The sequence below is a fragment of the Chrysemys picta genome, chromosome 4, assembly GCF_011386835.1.
Source record: "Chrysemys picta bellii isolate R12L10 chromosome 4, ASM1138683v2, whole genome shotgun sequence".
Classification (NCBI taxonomy): Eukaryota; Metazoa; Chordata; order Testudines; family Emydidae; genus Chrysemys; species Chrysemys picta.
In genome coordinates this window covers 120731332-120742251 of record NC_088794.1, presented here as the reverse complement: position 1 = coordinate 120742251, position 10920 = coordinate 120731332, and positions in this window count along the sequence as shown.

Below are 10920 nucleotides of genomic sequence, written 5' to 3'. Positions count from 1 at the left end.
AAATTGTAGAATTTCCCACAAAATGGAAAATCTCATTGCATTCCTGTTCTAGAAGCAGCGTTCTGCTTAAGCCAACCTGGGAGGTCAGAAGAATGTGAGGCAAGGCAGTAGGTGGCTGTCTTTGGAAGGAAAAAACCAAACATGTTACTTTCTTCTTCTTAGCATATACGCAATGTGCTCCAGGTGGCAATGACCAGGATTCATCACCAAATTTGGTACTCTGGTTGGATCATTAGCTTCCCCAGCTTGGCACAGGTACTGACGTGCAGTGTGACATGAGTGCTGACCCATGCCCACCATGAGTTACCGAGGGAATTGTGAACAATATGATAAGCACCTTGGCCCAAGTCACCTCCTCTTTTTCCCTCCCTTTCTCCCCCCTCCACTTTAAATGTTAAAAGACACAGAAGAAGAGAACCAATCTATATGTATGGATCCTGTCTAGCTCTTCTGTCCTCTTCTGTCACACTGCCCCCTCTGGGAGGCCTGTGGCAGTAAGGCTCTGGGAAGAGGAGTGTCTTGTAAAAATGTGGAGTCCAGGTAGAATCATAAGATCAGACCTTGGTGTACGATGTTCCCACCTCCAGGCACTGGTTTTGTTTCTAGGGTGACCAGACGTCCTGATAAAATATGCCTTTTGCAGTGCCAATGATTTGGAGAGAGCCAACAGATCATACCAACAATTGTTACTTCTGCATGGTGCCTCCAGTTGGGAAAGGTGTGTCAAAGAAGAAAAAGTGGACTGTGCATTATCCAAAAATTCCATCAGCTATACGCCCAGTACCCCACGGAGAAGGACTGCCGGTTCCTGATGCACCAGAATCATTCTCACTTGAGTCAGATGAGAAAGAGGAAAAGGATGAAACTTCTGGTCCTGAACCATCAATGTCACAGGACCCACATTTCCTCCCGTCCTCCTCCTCTGAACCACACTTCATAACACAAGGTGAACTGAATGAGCTTGTCAGGGATTTGGAACTACCCAAGAGTAAGGCAGAGCTGTTGGGCTCCAGACTACAGCAGTGGAATCTCCTGGCAGGTGATGCTAGGGTTTCCATGTTCCGTGACCGTCAAAAGGATCTTGTCCCATTCTTCTTCATGAAAGGTGATCTTGTAGCCTGCAACAACATCGATGGTGTGATGGCAGCCCTCAACATCGTTCACGATCCAGATGAGTGGAGACTGGACATTGATTCATCGAAGAGGAGTCTTAAAGCTGTTTTACTGCATAATGGCAATGTTTTGCCATCAATTCCAGTTGGTCATGCAGTCCATATGAAGGAAACCTATGACAACATGAAACAACTTTTGAGGTGCATAAGCTCTGACCAACCTCAGTGGCAGCTTTGTGGCTATTTGAAGGTTGTTGCTCTCTTGCTTGGTCTGCAGACTGGATACACAAGTACTGCTGTTTTCTCTGCAAATGGGATAGTCGTGCAAGAGACTCCCACTACATCAAGAAAGATTGGCCACTCCGACAGTCATTGGAGCCTGGGAGGAAAAGTGTTCAGCATCCACCACTTGTTGAATCAAGGAAGATTTTGTTACCACCCTTACACATCAAGCTGGGTCTGATGAAGAACTTTGTCAAGGCCATTGACAAAACACAAGCAGCTTTCAAGTACCTCTGTGGAAAATTTCCAAGGTTAAGTGAAGCTAAGATAAAAGAAGGTGTCTTTGTTGGTCCTCAGATTCGTGAACTTCTTCGAGATGATGCATTTGACCATGCACTGCATGGCAAGGAAAAGACATCATGGAAAGCCTTCCAGTTAGTGACAATAAATTTTCTCTGAAACAACAAGGCAGACAACTACAGGTTGTTGGTGGAAAACCTCCTCAAGGCATAGAAAAGCCTTGGTTGCAACATGTCACTAAAGATAAATTTTTTGCACTCTCATCTAGATTTTTTTCCACCGAACTGTGGAGCAGTGAGCGACGAGCACGGCGAGCGATTTCACCAGGACATTGCAACAATGGAGAAACGCTATCAGGGCAAATGGAGCCCATCAATGCTTGCAGTCTATTGCTGGACAGTGACAAGAGATGCTCCATTTAATGAATACAAGAGAGAAGCCAAGAAGCGCCGAGTAGACACTGAATAGGACTAAACTATGTACATAATAGTTTTTTGCCTTTTGTTTCATAATAAATTTTATTTATATAACCCTTTTCCTGATTTTTAAAGTGTTACATAAACAGGACAGGTGAAATATTATCATGTAAAGCAACCATAAACACATGAAAAGACCTAGGTTTACAATTTATGATTAAAACTCTACTATCTACACAATATACATAGACATAAAATGTAAAAACTTAAATATCTTAGAAAGAGTAGCCAATCAGTTGTTTTAATTGTCATATTTGAATTCAGCACATCAAAATACATGATAAATAGCACATTTTATCTCTGAAGCAGACGACTTCTCAAAAATTGTAGACCAGTATAATCAGGCTTACCGTCACCATCTGGCATCTCCCAAGAGTTACATCTCCCAATGCACACAAGCCGAGATACACTTTTATAATGTGTTACACTGATTCCACTATGCCTAATGCATATTCAATAGGGGTTTCATTCCCTTTTCCTCATATGTATTCTCTCTCGGCATATGTGCAGTGAGCCCTACCATTTGACAGTATCATCTTCAGCCAGGTGAAGAGCCAGTAGCTTGCCTGTCAAAGTAAGCCAGCGGGCACTCGTCAAGGATCTGCGATGTAGTCTGAAGCTGACCACATCTACATCATGGGTCATTAGAAAAAACACATTTGAAGAGATTGGCTGCACAATTGCCCTGTCCTGTTCAAAAACAATTCAGGGATAACCACAGGTGCCTTGACAGGTCAAGATCTGGTGGGAAGATGGTTAGGTCAGTGATAAGAGAGTGATTAATGACTGTCATCACTGACCACTCGTTACGCCAAGCAGATTCCACTGTCATGTCCTGTGGTGACATAAGTGACCATAAAGGGTGTTTAGAAGACATGTGAACTGGCAGTGGTTGAAGAGGTCTGAATACAGAGGCAAGTCGCTGTTCTCATGGATCTTGGCCAGAAGCATGACAGAGGTCACCTCACCATGAATATGAGGTGTTGCTATGTTACTAAGTATTGGCAGCCATGTCAATGGAGTTGCACGTAAAGTCCTAGTAACAATGCACATAGCTTTGTTAAACTCTACATCCACCAGCCTGGTATGAGACATGCAATACCAGACAGGAGCACAGAACTCTGCTGTTGAATAGTAGAGGGCAAGGGCTGATGTTCTAAGTGTCCGGGTGCTCACATTCCAGGTTGAGCCAGCCAGTTTTCTGAGTAAGTTGTTCTGAGTGCTAACTTTGGCTGCTGTCGTCTTCAAGTGATTGTGGGGCATCAATGACCTATCCAATGTCATGACAAAGTAAACTGGGTTTGGATCATGCTGCAGATGTTGGCTCTTTAAGATAATATTTAACTTGTGACTTGTGCTTGTATTATGCAGATGAAATACACTAGAAACCGTCTAGTAAAAGCTTGGCTGCAGGCACCATTGACTACAGTAGTCTGCCATGAGCTTCACATCATCATTCAGAACCTTGTCAGTTTCTGAGAAAGACTGAGCTTGATAGTTGTACCAGATGTTGTCAGCATAGATAAACTTCTGCAAGAGTGTTGCTGGCATGATGTACATATTGAACAGTAGTGGTGATAGAACTGAACCTTGAGGAAGATCATTAATCTGACACTTTCAGGAACTGCAACCGTCACCCATGTGTACTCTGAACTGCTATTTTGGAGGAAGAGCTCTACTACTGCAACCACCCAATCAGGCTCACCGACAGAAATTCCAGCTCCCAGGGCTGTCATTAGGGGGGACGGGGTCTGGGGCAGAAGTGACGAATCTGTACCTTCAGGCCTGCACCCAATGCGGAGCCACTAGGGAGAGATTACACAGAAGGCCTTTGTGCCAAACCATGTCATAAGCAGCAGTCAAATCCAGGAAATTTGTATTTCCCCACCCTATTAATGTTGGGGTGCTCTTCTTCTATAGGTTACTAGTTGGTTTACTTCAAACTTAGTATTTACATCAATTTGTTACCATCACACTCTTGTGGTTAGACATCTGCTGATGTTCCTAATTTAAAATATCCTAAGCTACACCTGCGCCCTGCCTAGTTAGCACCACATGGTCCCTGGATCACAGTGTTGCACAATTATGTGTGTGAATTCCCAAATCAATTGTAGTTGGAGACTTTCTCACCACATGGCAATTAATTATGTTGATCAAGCTAGAGATGCTAATACATTCATATCACATAGGAAATGTGTAACAGGTGTGTTTGGAGACTGAGTAGAACACCGCTTCAATTGCCTGTGAAAATGTCACTCAAGCTTTACAATAAATGTCAAAAGGAGGTAATGTTGGTCTAGGGGTTAGAGTAGAGGATGTGTAATTTAAACTCCTGGGTTCTGTTCCTTGCTCAGCCACTAGCTTGTACCTCTTCTCTGTTATTCTTTTTACCCATCTTTGCTAGAAATAGGCCATGTCATCAAGCCTAGGTCCATATTTTGAGCATCCAACAGTTCAGCATGTTTGGCTCTAGGGGCTTGGTTTACTATTGCTCTTTCTAAAGAAAGAGGACATTTGCAAAAACCAGATCCTTTTGAATGCCCCCAAAGTTTAGGTATACTTACATCTCTGGGTATGATTCAGGCCCATCTATAATTTTACCAGGAGTATCCTAATATCAGAGTATCACAAAAACACCAGCCTCATAAAATCAGTGGACCTCATCACAAATTAAACATTTGTAACCTTTCCAGAGACCACAGTCTCCTATTTTAAGTACAGGAACATACTATGGTTACTGCATGTGCCTTGGATGGTGAATGCTAAGTTCTTGACTGTTACTTACTATACACCAAAGAGGTTGTGGAGCCTACAAAATGTTTGTAAAGTGCTTTCAAGTCCTCTGTTGAAAGGCATTAGGTAAGTACAAGGTAGCAGTATCATAGACTTTCTTCTTAGAAAATATGAAGATGAAAAAGTTCCTTTGAGTGGAAAACATACACATAAGGTGTGATTTTCAAAAGCACTTGGCATTGGCTTTATTCTGCTCCCAGTGAAGTCAATGGTAAAACTTTCAATGAGTTCAATGGAAGCAGAATGAGAACCAAAGAAACATAAAATACTAATGAATTTCATCTACTCGTTGCTTTCCTCAGGCTGCACTTACAAAGAGAGATGTGTATATCTATCCTATAAAATACCAAATTCTCCTACATGCACTTACTTGTGTGCTGCTCCTCACTGGTATAATCAGAATGATCACTGAATAGATAATTGAACTCTTTTACACTCTTAAGGTGCTTTTTAATAAATGACTATCCTACTTAGAGAATGCTATATTAATAAAATGTTTGATTGCTTTAAACCTGCTTTGAACATCCTTTTAGGGTAAATGCTGGATCTTACATGAGAGAAGCACACTGATCTATCTTCCAACACAGATAGTCAGGGGACACTTACTTATTCCTCAAAACCCAAAAGTGAATGGAAAATGCCAAAGTCCAACACCCTAAGGTTTGGTACAACTTTCACATATGCAAAAGTCAAGCAGTATGGAAACAGGAGGGAGAAAACAAATCTCAAATAATTATGAAAGGATGTGTGACACAGTACTGTCATAGTTCTATGTAAAATCTTATATAGTATCTGAGCGCCTTCCACTAGTGCATTAAGCAACCTGACTGACATCTGTCACATATGGCTCATTCTCTCTTCCTCTCTGCCAGGGGAGAATTGTATGTACAGTTTTGTTTTGTTTTGATATGGTTTAATTTTGGGTTTTTTCAAATGTCCAAATGTTTTACCAGAGGAATGTACCTGGTCACCATAACATTCATCCCAGAATGTTAAGTCGTCTTTTAGATATACTGGACTCAGGTCACTGAGTGCCTTGAAGATAGGGACTGAGACCCTGCACTTGATTAGATATTCTGTGGGAGGTCAGTGTAGAAAGAGGAGGGCAGGTTTGATATGCTCACCATAAAGTTGCTGAGGAGCAGTTTTGGAGTATTCTATATTAGTTGGAGGTTCCTAAGGGCTGATGGCTTCACACTTATACTGGGCTAGTGGAATTGCCTTTTTACCTGGAGTCCTCCAGTGCAGGAACAGTCTAGATTTCTTAATAACATGAGAGAAGGCAGTGGAAAGAGATTTCCTCTAATCTGTTGAAAGAATAAGTATATTTTGCAACTACAGGACAAAGTGGAGAAATGTCATAATATTACGGAGAGTTCTTTAACTATAAATGTTCAGAGGATGACAATTCAACTTACAATCAGATGATAGAGTCGATAACTGGCATGGGCCTAAAACCCAATTCAGCAGTTCCAGGGGTGATTGAGGTCCTGAAGAAACTACTATCAACATTAGCAGAAGAGTCACCAAGATAAGGAGAAAAGGTAAAGAGAAAAGGGGATATTGGGTGAGGAGAAGGATACAACCAGCAATGACTGGACTGAAGAGGGTAAGGAAAGAGTTGCATGGGTTAGGAGAGATATTTTGAGTTATTAGCAAAAGGGTAGGGACTGGAAAGGGGATAAATGGAGGTTGTGTAGTAGAGCTCCCACTCTGAATTTGTGCTGGGAAACCTATCTGACCTTACTGATTGTTCAGTAATGGGCAAGAGGGGTTAATCCTCTAAGGTGCTGAGCATCCATACCTCAGCACCCGAGTGCTCGCATCATGTTTAGCTCAACACAAGAGTGGTCTCATAAAGCCTTATTTTGCCTTCAATTATACATCATGAATCCCTATTGACTGTGAGAGGCTAATAAATAATTAATAATAAGAAGAATTAATTATGTATTTTGGTAGCATACACAATGTGTTAGGTGTAGCCTACGCTCATACTCACATGACATGTGGGCATCATGAGAGTGTAGACAAAGCCCCAAAGATATTACACTTAGTGTTGGTGTATCGTGTTGTGCTGTGATGCTGCCAGACTTCACACAGCTAAATAGGGTTGAGTTAGGATATGATGTGTCTGGGAAGCACCTAAGAAGCAGGTGTTCCAGAAAACGGTGTTGGTGGCACAGGTGGTGTCACTCTTCCCAACAGAGACACAAAGTTGATATAAGAGTGTGATGCATATTCTATCTGAGGCGCTTGTATAAGAAACTTTCATTATGTAGAGTTAATTAATCTTGTACTAGAATAATTCATGTTTTCATCTGAGAAGCAGACAAGAAACAGTATGAATTAGAAGTAGGACAAACTGCTGTATCTTGAGTTTATGACTGTGGAACACGGGACATGCAACCAATCACATCCAAGCGAGAGAAAATAGCAGTCACAAGTAATCATACATTCAGTGCCCCTCACACAGGAAATGTGCATCTCTGAGAGAATGTCAATAAACTAATTGAGCTTGAACAAAAATAGAATGAAATTTTCAATATAAAAATGCAGCCAGAACAAGAGAGATTCTAATGAACGAGATATTAAATGGGAGAGTGAATCCGATCAAATACAATATAACAAATATAAAACAGATGAAGTATCAAATAAAACAATCCTCTGAAATTACTCACTGATTGGGAGTCTAGAGGTCAACCAAGGAAAGACTAAGTAAAAAGACCAAGAAAGGAAAGGAAAGAGTAAATGGAACATAGAAGTCACCAAACTGGACCAGATCCAAGATCCAGCTAGTCTAATATCCTGTCTATGGTAATGGATAGTACCAGGTGTTTCAGAATAAGTTTTAAAAACCCCACAGTAGGCAAAGGAGGACTAAACTGCCCCACACATGGGTGTCATCCTGATCTCTGGAAGTTCAAAACTGTTTTAAACCATGAAGTATGACATTTAATACCCTTTTCAATGTTTGTGTTATAATTAGAATAACTCTGCATATTCTTATTATCCATAAAAATAGGCAATCCCTTTTTGAATCTTGTTAAATTCTTGCCCTCAACAATTTTCTGTGGTAGTCAGTTCTAGAGCTTAACCACACATTGTGTGATAAAGCAGTTCCTTTTCTGGGTTTTGGTTTCCCACCATTTAATTTCATTGGATGTCCCCTTGTTCTTGTGTTATGGGACAGGGAAGAGAGGAATTCCTTATCAAACTTCTAGAGATCATTCATTAATTTACTGCATATACTTTTATCATATCAACTTTTATTTGTCTCCTTGCTAAAATAAACAATCCCAATCTTTTCCATCGCTCTTCATGTATGAGAGTTTTTCCATTTCCTTGATCATTTTGTTATTCATCTCTGAACTCCTCCAGTTCTATAATACCCTTCTTGAAGTGAGGTGACCAGAACTGCACCAGTATTCCAGGTGCAGGCCGCGTCATTGATTTTACAAAAAAGGTGCTGTATTATTATTATTCACCAGACCATTCCTTATGCATCCTAATATCTTGTTAATATCCTATGCATCCTAACATCTGGATATATGACAGCTCTTAGTAAAGTGGTCTTGATATGGAAAAAGGCTAATGAATCCTCCATTTTGGAACCAGGGAACTGCCAATGAATTTTGAAAGCACTACAGATTTAGAAAAGGTTGACCCCTAAGGATCAAGTTGTGCTTGCCAAATATTGTACGGTATGTTCCAGAATCACATGAATCACCACTCAACTACACCCAGTTCTGAGATGCAATATGGAAACTATTTAACAGTGCATAGCAGCACCACATGCTACGGCAGGAATTGGGGAAGGATTGCATGCCTAGATCTCAACCCAGAGAAGAGCCTCCATACATAGATGGCCTACTTAGGCTCAGAATGGGGGGAACAACCACATCTGTAACACTGTCACTCCATCTGCTGCAGCCAACAGAAGCTTCTGTGGGGATCAAGGCTGTAATAGCAGAAGAGGCATGGCATGGCATGATCATGGTGTGACTGGCTCAACAAAACCTCTTCTGGGCCCATGGAGACTCTTCAGGCAATGTAATTGGCCCCAGGGTGCATTCTGTTCTGCACACCCCCACCATAATTACCCAGGGTAGTCACATCTATACCAAACCCTAGTAGCATGCCTCCAATGGGGACTTTGCTGCCAGAAAGCAGCATCAGCACTATTGGGGGGCACAGATTGAGAGGGCTCAGGACTCTGCTGTCTACGCTGACTGCATGAGATGAAAGGATTTGTAGTAATTTCCCATATTTTATTGGAATGGAATGGAAACCAGGTGGAAGGAGCCTTGCCTCTCCTCACAGAACAACCAGTGGGATCCTCCCTGGTTTCCCTCACCTTAACCTCCTTCCTGCTGCAAGGGTTTAGGTGCCTGGTGGGGGTATTTCAGTTGCCTCTGAATCTGCCAATATGAGCCATTGTCCAAGGCCCAGGTTCATGGACTAAACAGACTTTTGGGAGAGGTTTTTTTTGGTCCTTTCCCATACTCATACTGTAGATCACATAAAGAATGGACATTAAAGTTACTTTCAGTTCAACTCTCTACAAGGAGTTGAAAACTTTAAACAAAATGCAAACTTGTAATACTTCATGAATTTCATTGCTCCATGACTTATTACTCTGGGATGTGTTAAGCAGCCATGCCACCTTTTGCTGTCATTGTCAGAGTGGGTTTGGGTCAGTAGTTGGGCGTGAGACCCAAGGAGTGCAAAAAGTGCTGTAGGTAATTCAGAAAACTCTTGAAATCAGTATTGAACCAACACTGCAGCATGGTGTTAGGTTGTCTCTATGCTGTCTTTCAGATGTGGCATACAGTGAACACCAGAACCCCTTGTCAAATTATTTCCAGAAACAGGAATTCTTTGTAAGAATATTGTTTAGCCATAATATCAAGACTAAAGGGTATATTCCTAGTGTTTTGGCCAAACTCCTAACTGTGTCACTACAGTCCATCTATATAAATCCCCCCCTTTTGTTGTAACTGGGAAGAGAGATTGTTCACATCCTGCCCTAAAATAATTTGGAGTCACTGTTTGCCATTATACAGTTGCTGTGTTTCACTGATGGATGAAGTAATTCCTGTTTATCAGTTTGGTAAGCATTTTGGGAGGAAAGGTAAAGAATAAATATAATATCATTATCATTATTTTGAAAGGCTGAGTAATGCAACATCATTGAATCATAGAAATTAGAGACGAATACCTATTAGGTCATCTTCTCCAGGCTAGTTACAAATGACTCAAATGAGTTTTACATTATTTCTATTGTGTCCCTTGGGACATTATTCTGCAGTCTTGCAGATCTCACTTATAGAGATAATTTCCTGATAGTGAGCAACATTTTCCTTTACTCAGGTTCAACTTATTACTCTTAGTTATGTCCTTGGGGCTCCCCTAAATAATGTATCCCATTTTTTGATAAATGAACCCTTCATTATTATTATTATTATTTATTATTTCATCCCTGAAGGACTCGTGCAGGTTCAGGACTCCATTGTGCCAGACATACTCCTTACACCAATGAGCTCACAATCTAATTTGAAATGACCCAGTAAGTGAATGTGACACACAAGAGGCAGCAGAAAGGTAAACAAAACTAAAATCATGCAGTTACAAGTTAGATATTGCTTGTTTCTGGTGATTTCAAATAACCTGAAAGTCATTTATAATTAAAAAAAAAATCAGCTCGACCTGCCTGCCCTTCAGCCCAGGTATCACTGGTTCACTGATTTTGGGTAGGCAAAAGTGGACCATGGAAAAGGATTTGAAGGATGATGGGGAAACTCCTCAGGCAACATTTGGCCAGACTGTGCATACTCATTTTCATCTTTCCTGCATCTATCTATCAATTGATCGATCTATCTCACCAGTCACCATAGCATCTAGATGCTATTCTAGACATATTTCTGCAAAGGAGATCCCAAAAGACCATAGTTGTGGTCTCACCAGTGTTATAGAGAGGATCATCATCTGTGAACCCGTATTCTAAGATATGTTGCCTC